This window comes from Temnothorax nylanderi, unplaced genomic scaffold (assembly GCF_030848795.1).
Source record: "Temnothorax nylanderi isolate EJ_2023f unplaced genomic scaffold, tnyl_v1.0 TNYL_tig0083_pilon, whole genome shotgun sequence".
Classification (NCBI taxonomy): Eukaryota; Metazoa; Arthropoda; class Insecta; order Hymenoptera; family Formicidae; genus Temnothorax; species Temnothorax nylanderi.
Window position 1 is genome coordinate 605781 of NW_027249145.1, and position 19760 is coordinate 625540.

A 19760-nucleotide genomic window follows, 5' to 3' on the forward strand; every position below is an offset into this window, starting at 1 on the left:
TGAGCGCATTCTTTATTTCTTAGAAAAGTAAACTTAGAAAAGTTACTTGGTGATTAAATTACAAATCTAAAATTTTTAATGTATTTGTTATAATGGCGCAATTAAGCATTTAGAAAAATAACTTAGAAAGAAAATTTAAAATTAGATTATATATTATTAAAATGTGCATATCGCATAAATTAATTCCTTCTAAGTTGAGAAATCGACGTAATGTTTTTCTTTCGATAACCACTAAATATTTTATTCTTACTTTCTAAAGTAAGAATCTGATCCATCATATAACAGAGATTGTATATTTCTGAAACAGACGTTTAAATTCGCCATTAAATATAATTATTATCGATCCAGAAACGTGAACGATGAATTCATTTAAACATATCGAAGTTACGGTGAACGGTTAGAATAAACGATAGTTATCTTTCAACCCCTAAATGTTTCGTCGCATTAAGAAAGGGGTAGTAAGTGGGTCAAGCACTTTTTTGCTCCTCCGCGTCTTGGCGCCGGCCGCTAGAACGACTGATCAACGACGTTAAGGGAATGTCGGAAGGTCGCGATTAAAATCCAGACACAGTACTTCAGGAGAGAGAAATTTCAAGACTCTATCAAAACTTGGCGTAATCAAGAAGCGAGGAACGAGGCGAGAGTTCGAAAGTGTTTCGCGAGGACTGCACAAGGAGCGGCGAAATTTGCATTTAAATCGCGTTTCGCACGCCTACGTGGGATCGTCTCGATCGAGACCGATACGACGACGGTCCCTCGAGTGTCCACTCGATTACTTTTCTCGGTCGGGGAATACAAAAGGGCCGTTGCCAGAGCGCGACGTGGAAGTGACGGCGATAAAAATCTGGTACGGGGGATGGCGCGCCGAAGAGGGACAGCATGGCCTCTCGAACAGGCCGTCGAGCTTGAAGAGTTCGAAGGAGGCCGTCCGCGGTGAGGACTTGCTTATTATTCGGACGCCGTTTAATAAATTATCACCCGTCATAAAGCGTCGAAAGTGCTCGGCCTGTTCGTCGCTGAACAAAGCTTGGGGGTAGAAACCGGAAAATACGCACCATTCGTATCGCCCATAACGCCGAAGGCCCTGAATTTTCCATACATAGACGTATATAAGCGGTGTCTCGGAAAAACTAAGAAATTATAGTAGGTAGGTACTCGAGATGACTTCTCTGCGAAAATTAAAACTGAAGTATATTACTATTCAATTATTTTTTTTTTTAAGAATTTGTGTGCCCCTAAATTAAGCTTTAAAGAATTAAATAAATAACAAAATTTACGTTTTTTTTTTATTTTAAGTGAATCTGTTAACTTAGTAGAATTTCAATTTAAAACTTAGTTACTAAACTTAAATTAAAAAATTAAAATAATAAAAAGTATTAAATTGAATTTTTTGGCTAAGGGGAAATTGAATTTGCAACGAGTCTCTTTCTATAAGGAACATTTATTGAAAGATTTAATTACCCATTGCAATTGGATGGAAGTAAGAATAATGGATTTCAATTTCAGTCTCGATTTAAATTTAAAAAATGCTAAATAAACAATCGTTGGAGGAAAAACTGATAGGTCGGGTACCACGTATAGGTTGCACGTGAAAGGATATTCGCCTATAGAGAATCGCTCTCACCTATCCCAAAGAAATGATATATCGACCCACCTTTGTGTTATTGCCGGGAAATTGGAAAGTTTTCACAGATATCGTAGCCGGGACGAAGCGGCCGTTCTCGCTCTTCATGCTCGTAGATTTTACCAAGTATTACTTTACGTAGGTCTTGATATTTCCTCCTCTCGACAACGAACGGGCCGGATGTATTTACGAGTGGGACGACCATTCTGTGGCAAAATTCTTATCCGATGAATTGCATGCTGGGCACGCTTTATAAATACCTTTTTGTTACTGTAATATTTTTTTCAATCAGTATATGTATATAAAACAATTAAAAGAAGACTAATTGACTTGAAAATAAAAACGTGTGTAGTTTGTTCTAAAATTATCAACAAATCCATTTAAAGTTACAAACTTGTGTTTTAAATATTTTAATATATAAAATTACAAATACATGGCATGCGTTCAATTTAATTACTACCTATAATACATGAAATAGTTTAATTAAAAAAGTTAATTAATGCACAAAAACATTTTTAGTTCAAAATGAAATCGGCATCTACTTTTATTTAAAAACATCTATCTCTAATTCTTAGAATATTCGATGTATAAAATATTTACTTTGACCTGCCATGATCAATAAATTTATTTTAACTACACTTAACGCGGCGCAATCACTTGGTTCTAGATCTCCCATTTATAGTTCTGCCCACTTTGCCATCCCTCTTCTAAGAACGTTTTTCTTGAAACGTTCTCGTTTCGCCGGCGTGAGCAATCGATAAGTAAATGTACTCCCCCGAGACTGGATTGATATCTATACCCATTTGCTGTCTATAATTAGAGCGGTTGAGCGTAATGCTGCGGGAGAAATCAGAACGTCGGAGCTTGGCTACTATCCGTCTATCGGAGACATGCATTGTTCGTGGAAGTGACGGCGTCGCAACGCTCTCGCGCGCGCACGACCAGTCGCTTCTCGCGGTCCGGAAATTAAATACTCCCTAGAGAACGAAGCGAGAGAGAGAGAGAGAGAGAGAGGAGAGAGAGAGAGAGAGAGAGAGAGAGAGAGAGAGAGAGAGAGAGAGAGAGAGAGAGAGAGAGAGAGAGAGAGAGAGAGAGAGAGCCGCGTGCTTTCCCTCTGCATTTGCATCGAGCTGGTTGATTTCTCGATCGGTCCAGGAACGACCATTCCGACGCTTTCTGTACGTAAGGAGCCAATGAAGAGCGAAGGAAGTTACACTTTAGCATCCAGAATGATGTCTTCAAGATGTCTTCGTCTTTCGGAAGAAGACGCGCAGGAAATCGCTGTAATGAGGGGGAGAAGGAGAAAAAAATCCTTTCAGCCTCTTTATTGTTACAGATTTCTATAATAAACTTAGCTATACTATATGATATATACTACATTGAAAAAAAATTTATTATTTGCAAGAAAATAGATTTCTTTGAATTTAGTTTCCTCAATTCAAAGAAAGACGTAACAGACTATTTGAGAATATGATGTATGTTGATGAATTGAGCCTGAATTCTATTACCTTTAATAAAAACCTGGAGAAACCTGAAATCTATGCGCGCCCGTTTTCGCATTTTGCAATGTTGACGCCCGCGTTATCGATCAATTGGAAATTGCAAAAGTTCTATCGTACGTAGGAACGAAGTTCGTCTGCCAAGACAGCGCGAGCGAAGCGGGAAGCTCTCGGGTTTCCACCTCGCTTCGAGGATTTGGTTTCAAATTTCACTCGCCTCGTTACCGATCGAAAAGCAGAGCGCCTTAATCGCGACCATCGCGGATGGCTAAAAACGCATTATCAAAGTTTTCGTATAATCGATCCAGTTTCCAACATCCGCCGCTTGCGAAACCCGAAAACTTTCTTACGGCCGGAGAGACGCGTGTTTGGCTCAGTTGGAAACACGATAGCTTCAGACACGTTGGATCAGACAGCTTGCTATAACTCGCCACCGAACTTGCTTAAATAACAATTTACGACGCCTTCACAGAACCCAAAAGTTTCTTTATCAACTCATAAAAGTAAATAATTATCCTCGATGTAACATTATTCTTCGAAGTCTTTTGAAGGCACATAGTAGCAATCGCGAAATACTATCGTCGACTTTGATTAATCCAATTTATTCTTAACGTGCGATTTACGACTATTTCACAATTAAATTTCTGTTTAGTTATATCGCAAAATGTTACAGTAAAATGTTGAGGGAAGAAAATAATAACAAAAGTTTAAAAATTATAAAATGCGATTGATTGAATTTTTATGACTTGATTAAAATTTAATTTTAGGAACTTGATTTATACTTAAAGTCTCGAAATGTTAATTTAAGGACATCGCAAATATCTTTTTTATTTATTTGAAAGTGTTACACTGAAAAAGTTTAGCTTTGGATAAAATAATTAAATTAATGAATGCGATTTGATTAATTTTGATTATTTGTGTTTTTATATTTATCAAGTCTGCTATTAAGTCTACATATTTCTTCTCAACTACATAGTATGTTAAATGTTCTTAGAAGAGCACACAATCAGAAATATTCTGCACATCGTGTTTGCGTAATTCAACAGCCGTAGTGGAAAAGAAACGCGAGAAAAAGTAGATGCCAGTAGATGCGGATGATGTCGAAGCCCTACAAATCGGTTGCAGGCCAAATTGAGGCGAGCTAGAAAAATTGCGGAAATTGCTAGAGCCCTGCTAGACTTAAATTAATTCGCTCGGACGGGCGGAGATGCGGACGACTTGGGGTTTATATTGGTGCAATTTCTCCTCCCCTGTCTCTGCTATACCTTTTCTTCCCCGCTTCTCTCTCTCTCTCTCTCTCTTTCTTTTTCTTTCTCTTTCTGTTTCTCTTCGTTCTCGCGAAGTGTTTCTACGAGGGCTGACTGACAAGGTTTCGCCATTTCCGTGACGCGTCCGGTAACGAACTTCGACCTCCATAACTGGCAAAACACTTTGCGCGACTACCGCGAGCTTCTTCGCCGCGTTTCCCAATTTTCCTTTTATCATTTTATACTTTTCATTTGTTCGGGGTTTGGCATTCCATCATTTCGAACGGAACTCCTGTGTTTACTCAGACGTGTTAAAGGACAGTGTGGATAATGCGAATGCTGAAAGAAGGATGCTAAAAATTAACCTTTTTTGGCTCATTGACGGAACCTTAATTAATCATTGGAAACTGTTTCTGAAATCTTTTAGACATAGAAACTAACAATTATTTGTTCACCAGGTTTAGCGAAAGTTGGGAAAATCGAGATTTATTATCGATTGTCGAAACAAATAAAGTGTTTTTTTTTTAGCCTTTGTATATTAAGTATATTTGTGTCTTCGCATTATGTATTGAAAGATGAGTAGTAAATGTAAAGAATTTAATTTTTTTAGTATATATGTTGTAAAATGAAAATATACATTATGAAAAATGTGCGTTTTTAGTCGAGGACCACGAATAAAGATGTGAGGGAATTTGGTCCTATGAGTGGTTGCTGGGTACACACGCACGCGCGCGCGTGCGTGTGCGTGTGTGTGCGCGTGTGTGTAAGTTCAGAACTAACAATAAGTAGGTAAATGATATAGACATTAAAGGAGTTTTGCTTACCATGTTAAAGCGGTGAGGCAAAATGCAAATTGGCTGACGTGTTGGTTATTATACTAGTCAGATGTTCAGAGGAGTCTTAGCCTCTGATTTAACGCTCTGACCAACCGAACTCAGCAGACCAACTCTAACACCTTGTCGAGTAGCGAGGCAATAACGTGGGAGAGTTGAGTTGTAATATAACCTTGTCAGGTGATTACAGCGATTATTGCTAAAATCCTGAGGCATGTAGAATATCTTCCAATAGAGAACATTGCATAAAAGCAAATTGATAAATGTGGTAAATAAATAAACTTTATATAAATGGTTCAGAAATACGCGATGTAAATTATTCGCGTACAGCGAGGTCAATTGTGTAAACTATCTCTCTCTCTCTTTCAGTTCGTTCTTTCTTTAAATATCCATCTTCTTTCTTAATTTATTAGCACCCCATCGCTCGTATTCTCTACTCCCTTCTACATAAGATAACAACGCGCAGTTAATTGTTTTAAAGCTGGTTTATGGTCCCTCTAAGCCACGCTTACTATTGAGCGTATATAATTAATTTATACTTGCTTGCGCGTTATAATTGTGTAATATCAAAGAGAGGAGGTAGAGCATGCGATGCATCTCAAATTGGATTATATTTGTTGATGAGATTTGTTGACGAGATTGTCGATAAATTGCCGTAAAAAAGTGATGAGCTGATGAGCTGCCCAGATTGCGCGTTTCCTTCTCTTAAACGATACGGAATGTAGCGTTAATTGTATTTAATCTAATCGAAAAATGATTACTTAAGCAATTAACGTTGACATTTCACGAAGTTGCATCTTTACGCGAATTATTTGTACAGATTGCAAGCTCCATGGAATTTCCACTGCTTACAAATAGCATGCGTCGTCGTAGTTTCGCTTGGAACGGCGCTTCGTGAAAGAATTGTTCCGTCCTTCGTTATTCCGCTCGTAACCTCCGCCGACCGAAACTCTTCAGTTACTTTTTCTCTGGGGCACGACGTCTTTTTAGGCTAAGAGCGAGAACTTTCGGTATAACTTTTCCTAACCGGGTGACGGTAGTTTCGTCGGCAGATAAGACGCTCCTCATAACCGCTCCGGGATTTCACGAGTTGAAAGTTTCTTCCCGAGAGCAAATCCGGCTACGTCCTCGCGTTCCTCGCCGGAGGCAACTCGTGTTGCAGTCCCTTAAAACGTCGACACGATCGAATTATCGCGCTCGTATTGGTCAAATCAGAAAATGATAAATCTCTCTCTTTATATACCTACAATATAAATGGAAAAAATAAGAAGTTTAAAGCGTTATGTAAAAGATTGAATGAATAGATCGATCACATTGCAGAAATAACACGAGTCAACTTTTTACGAAATTATCAGAAAATAAATCATTGTATAAATTTGTTAATAAAAGTTTCTATGAAAGTATACTCCAACAGATTTAAAAATTATAGCGTCCGCAATTATCCAAATCATCCTATATGTAATGATTTTTTTACAAGATAAAAAAGTTTAAGAATAGACTATAAAAACTGTGAAAACAATCTTTATATATACTGCTGGAAAGCTTTATTTATAATACTCTTTCGCACGACAAAGTAAGACAAATGTAGTATATGGTAACATATACCAAAGACGTTTCTCTATTTTACGCGCTGCGCCTGGTACAGACTTCGTATAGAAATTAGAGAATTGGGAAGAGGACGGTATTGTCGGTGCATTACCCTTTAACGAAGCCAAAGTACCGTGAGCGAGCACAGGCGTTCGACCTATCTGGCAAACAGAATTGGAAGAGTCGGGATAACGTGAAACTCAATATCTTGAGTAACAAGCGTGGATTCAGTTTTCTCTAATGGTCGACGTGAACGAGTACGAGGCCTGGAACGACACGTTTGAAGATCCGGGAATTTGTCTTGTCTCGCAGGCACGTGAGAAGAATGATAAGTATCAATACGAGTCAACTAGTGGTTCGTGATATTTCAGGAAGATTCTCGAATTGCCTCGCGAGTAGGATATTTCAGATATTGGGTTGCGACAATAATTTATGTATCTCCCATCGATTTTTTTTCCTTAAGTGAAAGAACCCGAGTATTGATCGGGGAAAATTTAATGTCGCGAAAGAGCCACGGATGTCATTCTGTTTCACTTTAAACTAAACGGTATCAGGTGTTTTAGTTAAACCAACTGCATCTAATTTCACTTATATTCGAAGCACACCGATCTGCATCCTTCGAGGATTGACTGAGCTATACAAATGAAATTCGATCGCGAAATTAGATCACGGTATTTATAAATGCGCTGTCACGGGAACGTATAACGCGATCCAGACATATTCAGGTTACGGGAACATAAATAATTATGTATTGATCGATGATAATGGAAAGTCATGAAGTAAGGGATGCCGGATGGTAGGATCTTATATAGCAAAGTGCCGCCCGCGCGCGAACTTCTTTATTAATCTTTTCTCGTCGGGGACTCACACCTGGCGATGTAATTTCGTCAGGACAGCTGACAAATATCGATATTAACCGCCATTGCCTGGCGACCATTAAAGATATCTTTGTATTAAGCACTTCTTGCCATCGAATATCGCTGTTTCGCTCTTCTGACAGAGAGTTGTCTTGTTTTATGAAACGTCAAGTACATTAAAGGTATATTAAATTACGAAACAAGTACGCAATAAAGATTTCATAACTGCTATTCTTGGAGAACTTTCCGCAACATCCTGTCTTTCACAAGGGAAAGGACTGTCTCTAAGAAGGACTGTCTCCGTTGAGAAGTACTTAAAAAACTTTCGACCGCCGCGGCGTTTAATAAAAATTAATTAGCTTGGATTCTGTGCGCACCGGATGAATATCTATAAACTTTTCGCGATAGATCTACCGTTCTTCGTTTATAATTGCATTAAACTTTCTCTGATAGTTCTCTCGTTTATTATCTCTCCCCATAAAGTCATTTAAAGACCATTTTAACCCGTTCCATTCTCAAAATATTTCGAAATATAGAAGTTTCTGGGTGAAAAGCAACAACGAGATAGAGAGTGCTCTATATCGATCAAGAACGCCGTGGATTTCAATTTTATACAGTTTTTGTCGTAGTTGTGGTTACACTTGAAGTGGGCGAACGCAGCAAAGTTAAAATTAAATTCTTTCTGCAAAATTCTGCAAGAGAAAGTATTAGAATATCTCGATATATAATTTTATAACGAGCAATTGTTGAGATTGTTGCAGTCATAAGTTTGATGTCGAATGCGTCAGTCGTGAATGCAAGCCATAATTGCGCTACACTTGAGAATGGAACGACTCAAACGAGATTATCTGTCAGAATTGCGTTTGCAAAGGTCCGCATGATTCTTCGCACAATAGCTCTGTCAAGTGAACGACCTCGACAGAGTTAAGCGATGGGGATCTTTCGCAGTGTATCCGCGGCGCAAGAGACTCTTTATTATTCCGATGCCGCGCAGGTTGACTTCTCCATCTCTTCGAACTTTCCTCTGTCTACTACTTCTCCTTCTTCCCGTCGATCCGAGGAGCTCCTTACCCTCGTTCGCTAACGAGACACATCAAACCTCGGGTTAAACTTTCTTCGCGAAATTTCGTCAGCCGTGATTAAGGCTCAGAATCGCGACGTCCCGCGCGCCGCGAAGAGGGACACGCGATAAGAAAATTTAATTCTTCATTAAGCACCACCGTAACTTCGCCGGACAGTTAATTGTCGTCCATTCGTAATAATTGGGTGAGTGCGACGATAGAAATTGTAACGAGGTGTCCAATGGGAGAACCCATTAAAATCGATCAACGCAATGGAGTCGCTGGATTGAAATAAAATTCATAATTATCGGCTTCTACTCTTCGAATTCATCAATTTGCGTTGATTTCTGTCGATTAATCTTAATTGTCGACGTCCCACGACCGAAGACTGGTTTATTATTAATATTTTGCGATCGTAGACTTCGACAGTTTTAGCTTCGAATTATATATCTTTGATGGAAGCTATCAAACCTATTATTCAATCAACAAGTGAAGAGTCGCTTTTTTCAGCGCGACTTTATTCATTTCGCTTACATCGGATTTATGGTCCTGTGATAATATAATCGCTCTTTCGCGGCAATGCACTTCTTTGATACGATGAACGGCAAGTGGAAAATCCTCGACCATCATTGAGTATTAAAGCAAACTGTTTTTCCAGACATTCGCGTCTCTCTTGCGAGGTATACGTAAGCTCGCTCCATTAGAAGTTGGCAGGTACCGGTGCGTCCGCGACAAACAACGTTGCATTTGTTATCTTTGGGTTTACTGGCTTTCCCCCTATGCCTCGTTGAACGCACTGATCCTGATACGTTAGGACGTCACACTGAGGCTTCCGTAATACCGGTACGCGACAGAGCGCCCGTTCGTTCGGCTCCATTATCGGAAGACTTATCTCCGCTCGCTTGATTGGTTCCTTCCGCGGCCACGAAGAGGCGACTACATATCCGCCGTTGCTAGTGGAAGCTCCTACCGGTTGAATTTGCTATTGAACGTCACACCGTTTTCGGCAATGCTTCAAGGACATTGCAAAAATTATCTCACGCGTTTTTTTGCTATTATTATTTTGGATTAATGCAATTTAAGCTAAAATTATGGCTCGAATTTTGTATACTTTATACTTAACTCACCTCTCTCTCTCTCATACGTATAATTGTAATTTAGTACGTTAGAACAACCAATATATGTCGGCGTATATAGCCTGGGGGTAAAAATATTAGCTTTGTCAATATTTTCTCAATATCATGAAAATTATTATTTTGTTTATTCGCCCATTGTCGGCCTTTTTATACATTGTTTTTTATCGCTTTCATCGACATGTCTCCAATATGGAGGAAATTAGTATTTCCTTGTTTCGCTTATATTACCACTGCTCGTTTATAACACTTTATATATTTTTATAATTAATTCTCGTTTTACATTTATTGATATTGATTTACACTTCAATACGCTAAAATCAAATATATGTATATAAGTGTATTTGCTGGTTTTGAGATAAAACTGTTTGCACGTGTTGTACATTGAAATATTTAACGTTAATAATTTTTTGACGGTAGAATTGAAAGAAGTAATTGATATTATGTAAGATTAATTTAAAGGATATGAAAATTTTGCTTTTTATTTAATGTTTAAAGATTGGAAACATATTCGTAATTATAAGTTAATTGCATATAGATACTTTAATGCGTTAGCTCATTAATTTTTTTTATTATACATGTTTTATCTTTTACAATAATTCAGATACCTACAATAAATTTACGTAAATATTAGAACTATTACAATTATACCATTTCCTTGGTCGGATATTTTATTATTTACAAGATTTATTTAATTTTAAATATTGGTTTTAATTTAAATTAATTTAATTTATTTCATCAATTGCTTATATTTATCCGTAATATTTTTATCATCTGTATATGTATAACTGTGCGCGCAATAATGGTGTAGATTTTTGATCATACTACCAAGAAATTCGTAAAATAAGATAAAAAAATATAAGTCAATATAAGAAAACAAAAATTCTTAATGCAACGCATTATCATTGCAACAGCGAAAGTTCGCAAGTTACGAAGCGCGTTAGTCGTATTGCCGGAAGACGAAGAAAACTACGGATCCGGATGTCTATGCCGGGAAAGAGGAAATTGTATCGTGATCGATAAGCCATTTTACGCGTAACTTCCGTCACGGAAAAGAGAATGTTGAGACTTCCAGATATAAAGTTATTGCCAACGTCATCGTCAGACTTGCAAATTAATCAGTGACTCACTTTATTATTCCATACATTCTTACTAGTTATTTAGAGTAAAATTTATTTTTTATTCAGCAAATTATAAAACTTGTGCAATGATGGGTAAAGCACATACAGTCGCGTTTCTAAATATTAATAATATTTAAATAATATTTAACTGTAATAATAACAATTTATAATGTTTTTTATAAAAATAACAAAATTAATTATCTGGCAAAAGAGCAGTTAGAATTTTACGAATAGCTGCTAGGAATTTACTAAATGTTTACAAAAATTTTTAAAAAGTTTAGACATATTAATAGTATATCGTTGTATTCTTTGTGCTATAAAAGATTTTAATAAGACTACTTTTTCATTGATTTAAATATTAATTCAAATACCTAAAATGACACAAAGATTACTTGCTATCAAGATTATTTCTTCTAGATAAAAAAAACGAATGCTGAATAAATGTTCGATCTAATAAAAGCCCCAGGAATATCGACATTTTCTCTAACTCGCATTTTCGTGTTGGAAAATTTTGGCGCGGAAGTAAAAAGTGCGGGACACATGGGGTCGACGCATAATTTTTCGCAAATATATGCAAATAGTCTCGTGGACGTAGGACAGCCTGTCGAGAGGTTATCGCCGCAGCTGATCTGCTGGGCGACGCGCGACGTCCCCAATTTATGCGAGCGGTGCATGCTCGAAGCTCGCCGGTGTGTTTACGGGGAGGAGATTTACCGGCACCCCGGGGTGAAAACGATCCCGGAACGTTTGTCGGGCAACGAACAAGACGACCCGCTTGCACTCACGAGTGCACGCTTTTCAGCCCCCCTCGCCCCTCCCCCGCCTCACACCCCGTATCGCACGGCCAGAAAGTACAATATATGACACGCATGTTGTATGGACAATTTAATTTCTCTCCCAGAAGCAGTAGGTATTACCCGCCTTTCAAACGGATGTGTTTCGGACATTGGAAATTTTTTTAAAATCAACGAGCCGAGTAAAACTGATTTAATTAATAAATGAAACCGAATAAGTAAATGCGCAAATGGCTTACTAATTTTAACACGTTAAGTGCCAGTAGACGTGCTTAATTAAATTTTTGTATTTATTTGAAGGTAGTCTCGTAATATACGAGACATAGCAATAACATAATATAATAATAACAGTATTAATAAATTATAATATTGAAAATTAATACATATATACCGATACATCAATACTTTTTATAATTATAAATGTTTTCTCGAATTTTTCAATCCATAGTGCAATTTCAATAGAATTTTTTTTAAGACTCGTCAATATCGTTAGTTTTTTTTATTGCATATGTAGATTTAATTCTTCTCTACTCAATTTTAATTTGATCCTCAATAATAAAAGATAAGTCAGTTTGCTTAGTAAAACTTTATTTTTCTATAAAGCACGCTACAAACTTACAAATGAGCTATTAACATAATTATCACTTTTGTTACCTTGCAACTCGCGTGACATAATTTGACGACAACTTTTTCAATTACATTCAGTTACACAGATTTAAATCTTAATCAACGTAAATTCTCTCTAGGCGCCGATTCCATTCGCATATAATGAATTCGTTCAGATTCGCGTCCGGAACTTTCGGAGCGGCGTTCTCCGACGTGCAATGCACGCGCGTTTCAGGCACGATCGGTTCGTCAAAATCAAAAGGTGGCCTCGTCAGGAAGTAATCCGCCGTGCAAAAGCAAATTGAAACGCCGAAACGTGCCGCATGTAGATTAGACCAACTGGTTACCAGTGTGTCCCCTTTCGACTTGTTCGTATGTGGAGTCGTGGACGCGGAGCACGTCAGGCCGAAGGCGGCCGTACACGAACCGACTCCGGATTGAAGAGACACGTGACATTGAAAATGACTATGAATAGCAAGGGACGAACCCCTTTGGCGAAATCAATAGTCATTCCGAGGTGGTCTCACGGGGAGACCGAAAATACAGGGTGCCCTAAAAAAGGTGTTGGACTGATGACGCATCAGGCCTGGACGTATATAACACGCGATGAATTAAAAATTATGTTTTTGTGTATATTAAGAAAAAGAGTGTAATTTTTAAATGTCTGCTGCGTGTACAGGCTCGCGGATATAAATAGATCAAGAATTATTTAGAAACGAAGAAGTAAAGCCATTTTGCTTAAATAGATATATTTATAGATATATACTTATTAATGCAAGAAAGTGACACTTAATAATCTTTAGTGACTAAATAAAGTTTGATCGAAGTTGAAAGATGGAAATAACGTATTACAATGTATTAAAATTTCATAGTGACTTGTTCGAGGGAAAAGATGGAGAAGCGGTCGACGCTTGCTGCACCGAGGACATCGATCCTTCATCGCGGGAGACGAGCGTTGAATTTCTTCCGCTATGGAAAGTACACCGCCGGCAGATTGGATGCGACGTCGTTCTGCTTTTCTTTTGCCGACAGCGCCGCTGTATGTACTTACTTAACTCGGTCATTGTCTCCTAAAAAATATGATTGATCGCGAGCCACCCCCCCAACGAAACGGAGCGGTTAGATACACACGCTGAGACTCGAGGTTTGCGCAGCCCCTTTGCACGTGTGACCGTGACCACACACGCGCGTCCAAGTACACATATGCAGATATGCATTTAATAAAAAAAAAAAAAAAAAGAATCGAACGAACACAGCTTCTCCGGTTGAACGGTAGTGCATTGCGTGGCGCGTATGAACGACGGTTTGTCAGCCGTACTTACCTTGTTTTTCTACCGTCGTGGACGCATTCCTTCCATTATTTTCGAATATCCGCGTTAAAAGCCACTCTTCGAGTATCCAATCCCCTCATTTCTGTGCCTCTCTCTCTCTCTCTCTCTCTTCGTCGTTATGCATGCAGCCTCATTTTCTGCTCGGTTGAAACGCTCTTAATCGATCTTTTTTCGCGCGTCAGTCCTCTCGCGTTGATATGGTAGGTAGTTGGAATCGTTCGTTTATACAGCGAGCCGACCACGATTCGTTTCGAGTCCATCGTGCACGGCAGAAGCCGGCGATATCGGAGAAATGAGAATGTGGCCGGAAAGAGGTTCGCAGAAATTGGAAAGATTGATAAGCATTAATCCACATTCGTCCGTTTTTTCGAATCTACTTTCATATTAAGTGTACTTATCTTGTTAATATGATAATTTAATTCAATCACTCTATATTTATATATTAAAGAAATGTGTCACAAATATTGGATTTTATAATTCAACAAATATTGCATTTAAATTTTAATTTGTTTACGCTTTTACTAAAGCATCTAAAAGATTTCACGATTTTAGTAAATACTGCTTGAATTTTTACTATTCAAAGTGTCAAATCGTTATTTTTAACTTGAAGTCTAATTTCATACGTGTTACATAACATGGTTTATTACTCATTACTCTTGAAATTGAATTTAGATAACATTTCGTGTACAATATTAGCACACGGAATAGGTAAATTAAATAACAATGTAAAATTGGCAGTTAAAAAAGTGAATGTAAGGAAAAGACATTTTGCGAAACACACAGAACCGGCTCCCTTTGCCATGGTATCACGCGTTCTTATTTCGTCGCGCGCAACAAAAGTAGCGTGACGAGAGGAATACATTGGACAAAGAGAGGAACGTAATGAAATGCGTCCGAGTTCAAGTTTGACGCTGCAGTAGCGACTGCAAGGACGGGCGAGACCCAGCATCTCTGCACCTTTGAAAGTGTCTATAGTCGCGGAATTCAGCCGTGGTTCCTACGACCTTTGTTTCCGCACATCTGATAAGTACTCTTCGTTTTATTCTTCGTCTCCTCTATAGACCCGGTTCTTTCGAGCGGAGTCTACGAGGACGGATAGATAGATGGATAGGTGAAGCGAAAGGAAAGAGGAAAAGGAGTAGGAGGTAAGAGAGGGTGGGAAGGAATTAATGGCCATGGCGAAAAGAACGAACGAGTTTGCCTCGTGAAAGGCACGATCCGGTAATTAACGTCGACGAAACGACTCATCCCTCCTCCCTTTCCTACCGCGTCTCCTCACCCCGCCGAGCCCCCTGTCCTTCGACACCCTGCACGGTTCAGCCACCCTCACGCACGGCGCGTATAAGTTCCACCGATTCGTCGGACTCACGCCCGACGACGATGATGGACATATCGCTCCCGAGCAGGCCGACCCTCGTCGAATCGACGTGACAGAGCGGGCGGCATTTCGCGCGACTTTAATGCTCACGCAGATCGACGCCGGCCACGCATGACGCTGCAACAATGGCGTGCCGGCAGATAACTGTAGATTTCGAGAGAGATGACAGTTCATTTTCATCGCTGTCGAATGACAGGCTTTCGTTACATCTCGTCGAAATCAGTCTTTTTCGACGCTGTTTTTTTAATATAAAATAAACTTATCTCGTCCAGATCTTCATTTATGAGAGAACGATTTGAATCTTTTTTATAATTTTACAGAATTGTAGAAAACGTATAGGAATTGTTCGAAAATTTTTCTAGGTAAATTAATCTTGATGGCTAAATTATGATTGATCATGAACAAAATGACTGGCATAATTATCTTTTTTGATTATATTACATTTTTTTAATTTTTATGAAATTTTTCTCAGTTTTTAGATTTTAATTTTTAAATAAGACTGTATGATATACACGCATTTTGTTTCTGTATACGTAAAAAATCGATAGAAACGACGGTAGAATTCTCTTTAGTCATTTTTATATTTAAAAATGACTACGTATCTCTCACTTATGATATATATTCATTTATTCATAATTATTTATTCATACTTATTTACAAAATCGATATATTTCGACTATATATCACATGTTGCGTTACGTACTTTATTCGCTTTAATAAATGCTCTTCTCTGTGGGAATAATGAACAGTAGAACGACGAGACCGATGAATTTGTAAAATTTTGCGACAGTGAAATAGAGTGATTAATTATTCGACGGTTAATCAGCCTCCGCTCCCAATATACATTTTTGGGGAAATGTCCCACAAGGCGAAACGCGCCGTCATTCATGAGCCTATTTAAACTTATTCCGAAATGTTTCGGGATGTTATTACAATTTTTTAATCGAGCATATTGGAACAGGTGCACATTGTGTAATAGAAGTAATTTACTCCTGTAACTTAAAATTTAATTGAGGCTGAGTAATAGGTTCTTGGGCAAATAAAAGATTTGAATTATTATTTAACTAAAATGTTTAAAAAGCTATTTATTTTTTTTTAAATAAAAACGTTATTGCTTTATGTCATTTCAAATTTTACACAAAAGCAAAAATTCCTTTATTTCGCTTATTTTAAATACCATTTTGTTACATTTTTTTGTACATTATTTCGATACAGACGCCTGTTAAAAGTTTTTCAAATTTTATTTAAATTTTTTCATAAAAACCGAATTCTAATTTGAAATACAGACAATAACTAATTTAAAATAACATATCTGATCATCAGAAACAAATCGCTAAAAAATAGGATGATGTAATTTATGCAAACGTTGAAATATTTTATATAAGCACTATACACATTTATTTTTTAATGAAATAAAAAATGCAAATATTTAAAACATGCATGATGTTTGTACTTATTTTCTTATAATAAAAATTTGTTTTAAAAAGGAAAGAATGTAAAATTTTTACATTCTCTAACGAAAAAGATTTGACTAAAAATTTTATATAAAGATTTAAAGTGTTATTTAATTTTATTTAATTATAAGTCAATTTAGTTGATTAATTTCCGATATTTTACTAATATAACGATTGGTTGAATATAACATAATTCAATCTGAGATTTAACGTTTTACGCAAACTTGCAAACCAAGTAACCATATTCGTATACGCAGAAGATAGAACGGGAGAAACAGTCGCTTTTCATGACACTCGATACAGATTTAAAAGTAATTTGCCTCGCAAGCAATCATTTTGGCCGCTCATCCTACGATAAACTGTCTTAAATCGTCTTTCGTGGTCCAAAATGGAGCCTGATTTGTTATCTTATGATCGTAACATTTTCCGACTTATACAAAGGAAGATCGTGTCTTCGTTATTGTGGTGTATGCTTCTCCAGACAATAAAAGTCAGTGTGTATCGTATGTAGGTATGTACGTGTGCGTGTTTTACAAGGTCGCATCCATGAAAAAAAGCGAATCAAGTGTCGAATCCGTGTCTCGCCTTTATGCTTTTCATCGAAGAATTTTTTTACGACTATTTTTGATTTATCGCGATGTAAGAAATTGAAAATTTCCATTGATATACGTGCATGTTAAAACTTTGATTTGTACTGCATAACTTATGTAGTTCTGTTTGTCGCTATTTAAAAAAACACATTATTTTATAATACAATAATTTTTATTTTAGGAATTAATTAATAAATCATTGCAATAATTACTCTAATTTTGACTTGAGTCTTCATACTTGTACAATATTGCAGGTCTATCATGCCGATTACACGTGGCATGATAATAAGAGAACAGCATACTGTTGTGCACAAATCCATCTCCAGTCCAAAGAGAGACCCTGCTTGAAATACTCCCCGCGTATAGCATCAATCGCGGATATCGCATCATCTCCATCTGGCCAGAAAATCTGCCGTACCTCGTTAGCCACGCTTGTTACGTTCCGCACCCCAAATTTATCCCCGCCGCTGCTCGGGCTGAAACGAGCCCACACCGTGCGTAATGTTAGCCATCCCTAATTATTGCGAGCGAGACTTTACAAGTGTCTCAACCTCGACATTGTGGTTAAAAAACAGATTTGACTATTGTTTAATGTAACGTATTAATCAGCGTCGAGTCTCTTTGTTTCGTACAATTTTAATTGGTCCTTTGATTCAAGCAATATGAGAGCACAAGCAATATGAGAGCACAAGCAATATGATAGCACAAGCAATATGATAGCACAAAGTGAATAGATCGATTTACGTTTTGTTAAAAAAATATACTAAACATAAAAATACAAATAAAACGAAGGTAAGTCTCTAACATATATAAAAAGATTTACTTGAGAAGTATAATTTATCTTTATGAACTTCTATAATTATTTCTTATATAGTAATATAATTATATAATAATCCATATCTAAATATATTGTAAAAAAGATATTCTCTCGAAATCTATCACATCTTTTCTTAGAGAGAGAGAGAGAGAGAGAGAGTTACAAATCCTTTACAAATTTTAATTCTGTCTAATAAAAACTTAAAATAATTAGTTATTATCTTAAAATTTTTAACCTGCAATTATTTAAACAACAGAGTTTTATCGTCCATAGTTTAATTTTAAGAGTAATTATTTATTTATAAATTTCCAATTAAATATATGTAAAAAATTATATGTAAATAATAATAACAGTTCCTACTTTTGTCTTTTTTGATTACGAAAGTTATGATTAAGCAAAAGTTACTTTTAAGTTATTCATAATATACTCTGTTATACATGAAGAGCTATTTACTGCACTTGTGAAAAAAAGAAAAGACCAAATGATGAAATAAACGTTAAAAAAACCAGCGAATTTTCGGCGACTTGGAACATATTTTTCATATTCCGTAGGAGCAACTCGCGTTGACGTTCACATCCTTAATGACCGATTGTAGACCGCCGAGTCGACAAATTGAACCTGAGGCTCATTTGCTTAAAACGTATCGCGGGAATTACTAGCGGCGTAACACCTGCTGCTCCATTATAATAATTATAACCGGGCCGTCGTAATTTATTACATCGGGTATGTCGCGCGTTACTTGCGAAACTTTGTAGATGTAAGTAATATAACGCGCTCTCGCTGTGTGCCAACAAATATGCTATGACGTAGCGTGTTAGAAGAGCTTTTTACACATTTTTAACACATAGTTAAGACACGTACTGAAATTCTTTGTGGGCAAAGCATAAATTCAACAATTTAAGTCGGGTTTGTAATATTATCACGTCGTCTTTTGAACAATATTTGACTATTGTAAACAGGATAAGAATCGTGCATTATAATATAATCGTGCATTTTAAAAATTAAAATTATGAGCAATTTGTATATTTGACAAATTTAATTATTGTTATATCCTGTTATAAGAAAAATTACAATTATAAGATATGTACGCATATACATGAGATATATGTATTAATGTATACATATATGTATATATATATTTTATATCATATTTAGCTTATTTATTATGTAGAAAAAATACACACACACACTTTTAATAATTAAGTTAGAACAGGATTTCTTTTTTAAAGAGTTGCAATAAGTAAATAAAAAATTAGGAGAGTTATAGCGAAGAGTTTACAAAGTGTATTGAAAGTCATAGAATAAATATGCAGTATTAATAAGTACACATAAATACATATATGTATATGTACATGGTCCTCGGCTTGCCCAATTCTGCTAATGTGCATCGCTAGCCTATCCAATAATCTATAGAGCAGAGGCCGCGCAACACTGATAAAGTTGCAAGGCCACGCAAACTTCCAGTTTAAAGTCTGATAAATGTCGCATTCGAATATCGCATTTCCGCTTACGGTTGGCAATCAAATAAACGCAGCAAAATTCGTCGGAGATAATATAATAGAAAACGACATTTATCTTCTATTTTTCCATTGCATATGTATACCATTGTACATGTTTTTTTTTAGATTTTGTATTCACTTGCTCGTGTATGTTAGAATATTTCTCACCTAAGCTTCTTTTCTTGTTTCAGGTTAGTCGCTCTTATAATTTGAAGCCAATGTGAAAAACTATACACAACCAAAATATTAAGTGACAAATGCTACACAGAAGGTACCGCTTTTCTTTATTTAAAATTATCGATTGACAATTACAATGTAATTAAAATGCG

General features: G+C 36.7%; 1 long non-coding RNA gene across 2 annotated transcripts in view; it reads left to right on the forward strand.

Annotated features, from left to right (window-relative positions):
• The window catches only part of LOC139774592 (uncharacterized), a 208368-nt gene that overhangs the window by 95293 nt on the left and 93315 nt on the right, over positions 1-19760 (forward strand). The window contains exons 3-4 of one of the 2 annotated variants that reach the window (XR_011718615.1): positions 13235-13401; positions 19623-19702. The exons of the other annotated variant lie outside the window; for it this stretch is intronic. This is a non-coding gene — a long non-coding RNA (uncharacterized lncRNA). The remainder of the gene's footprint in view (positions 1-13234; positions 13402-19622; positions 19703-19760) is intronic. 2 annotated transcript variants of the gene reach the window in all.